Genomic DNA, 2,404 nt, shown 5'->3' with positions numbered 1-2,404 from the left:
GTTATTTATCGTCATTATTATTATTATTATTATTATTATTATTATTATTATTATTATTATTATTATTATTATTATTATATTATTATTATTATTATTATTATTATATTATGATTATTATTATTATTATTATTACTATTATTATTATTATTATTATTATTATTATTATTATTATTATTATTATTATATTATTATTATTATTAATTATTATTATTATTATTATTTATAAAACAAATCGACAGTGTTCCCGTGGCAGGTGAAACGGGTACTCCTCGGGACTACTCGCATTCGCACCCCCCCCCCCCCCCCAAACACAACCGCCACCACACACACGCCACAGCTCTTTTTTTTTTTGGGGGGGGGGGGGGGCGTTGTTTGTAGAGTATAATTCAGGGTTACAATGCCCACCCCTGTCATCACGTAGTCAAGGCTTTTTGGCATCTGCCAATCCCAAATGTCTGTGTCAAGGTCGACCGTCATGTCGCGTCAACGGGTGAGGAGGAAAAAAAAAATAAAGAACTGGCATATTATTATATCATTACATTGAAAATTATGAAAACTATTTTTTATTTTGTATGAAATCCTTTATAAATTTTACGATGATCAAGAACGAAACTTTTGCCATCTACCCCTTCCTGGCGCAACATTTATAAAAATATATTTTTAAAAAAAAATAATAACACAGCATTTATTTGGCGCAATATCCACGTGCTCAAAGCGCTTTACAAGGGGTCCCAAGGCAACAGCAATATTAAACTTGAAAGACGAGACATGACGCCTGTCAGGCGATGTGACATTTTTTCCTAACAAATTCAACGAACGGCCATGTACTCATTTTACACCTGAGTACGGTGAGAAAATGTGAGTAAAGAGCATTTTCCAAGGACTCAACTCTGCGCAACGCAGAGCGGGTCTCGAAACCTGAACCTTCCGATCTGGAAGCGAGAGTCATACCACAAAACAGGGAGGAGCACTGTTCTGTCGGCCACATAACCTCAATATTAATTAAATTTTATTTCTAATTTCATCAATTTTTGGAGTAAAAACATAGTTCTTGGTATCAAACCTATTGTAAATTCGACGCTGATCACGAATCTGACGTCCAAACAACGAAAATCCGAAAAAAATTGTCCAATTTTTTATACTGCCACGCCCCCGATCGCCGATCGCCTCGAAAAATATTAAGCAAAGCGGGCTTTGCGAGCGATGGACCGTACCTAGGTTTATCGGCCAGGTATTTGGCCACACACATTGCGTTTTAACCCCTGTTTGCCTGATCGGGGTCTGGACCAGGATCATATCCGGGCGTGTATGGAGCCTTTTACGATACAACCAACATTTAACCCTCTCCATACCAACTAAAGGAAACTCGTCACATTCGTTACGATACAACCAACATTTAACCCTCTCCATACCAACTATAAGACAATCGTCACACTCGTTACGATACAACCAATATTTAACCCTCTCCATACCAACTATAGGAAAATCGTCACATTCAATACGATACAACCAACATTATTCTTATTCAAATTTCTTTTGTACATCATAACATTTAAAGAAAATGAACAGTGTGTTGTAGAGCTTGTTTTGATAAAGAAATTATGTATCGCAAGAATTTTTACTGCTACTATGTCTGAGTGATTAAAAATATATTCTTGTGTTAGTTGGGTGTGAAGTTTTGGGGAAAATCCTGAAAATGGCTGGTAAGGAGAGAGTTAACGCAATCCTTACCACCTATTGGAAAATCGTCACATTTGTTACGATGCAACCGTTACTTTTCTCATCCAGATTTCATTTCTTTTTGCTATAACTATAAAAACTTGACATTCTGTAATAGTGCTTATATTTTCGAACAATATTTTGTCTAGAATGTACTTGGTGCTTTTCTGTTTGAATAGGAAGTGCCTGTTTTTGTGTTGGGTGGATGTGAAGTTTTGGGAAAATCCTGAAAATGGCTGCTAAGGAGAGAGATAAAGACAACAATACAACATTTATAGATAGTTCGAAGATGACGTCACTCAGGTCTTAGTTATTGTTTTTTTGCCATCCGCGTTTATGAGTAATGCTCACTGGACTGTATTAACCCGACTATAAACGTTTATGGATACACACAGTTTGGTGTGTTGGTCCGTTATACTTCCGGATGGCAATGTTATGAGCTTCTTAGCAAAGCGCATACTATCTACAGTCTCCGTACTTTTTGATGTAGAGTAGATACTTTTCCTTTTAAGTCTTTTTTTTTTTAAACTTTTCTTTTCTTTTTGTTGCAATCTCCACATGTGGTTCGTTCCGTCCGTCAATGCCCATAAACGTTAATGTAACTCGATCTAGCAGACAACGCTACGGAATTCCCTATCAAAACCAAATAATTTCCATATCAAAACCAAAGACAACCGCTATCTAA

This window comes from Berghia stephanieae, chromosome 6 (genome assembly GCF_034508935.2).
Source record: "Berghia stephanieae isolate SIO BIC M18660-M18661 chromosome 6, UCSD_Bste_1.3, whole genome shotgun sequence".
Taxonomy (NCBI): domain Eukaryota; kingdom Metazoa; phylum Mollusca; class Gastropoda; order Nudibranchia; family Aeolidiidae; genus Berghia; species Berghia stephanieae.
This window is presented reverse-complemented; position numbering follows the sequence as displayed.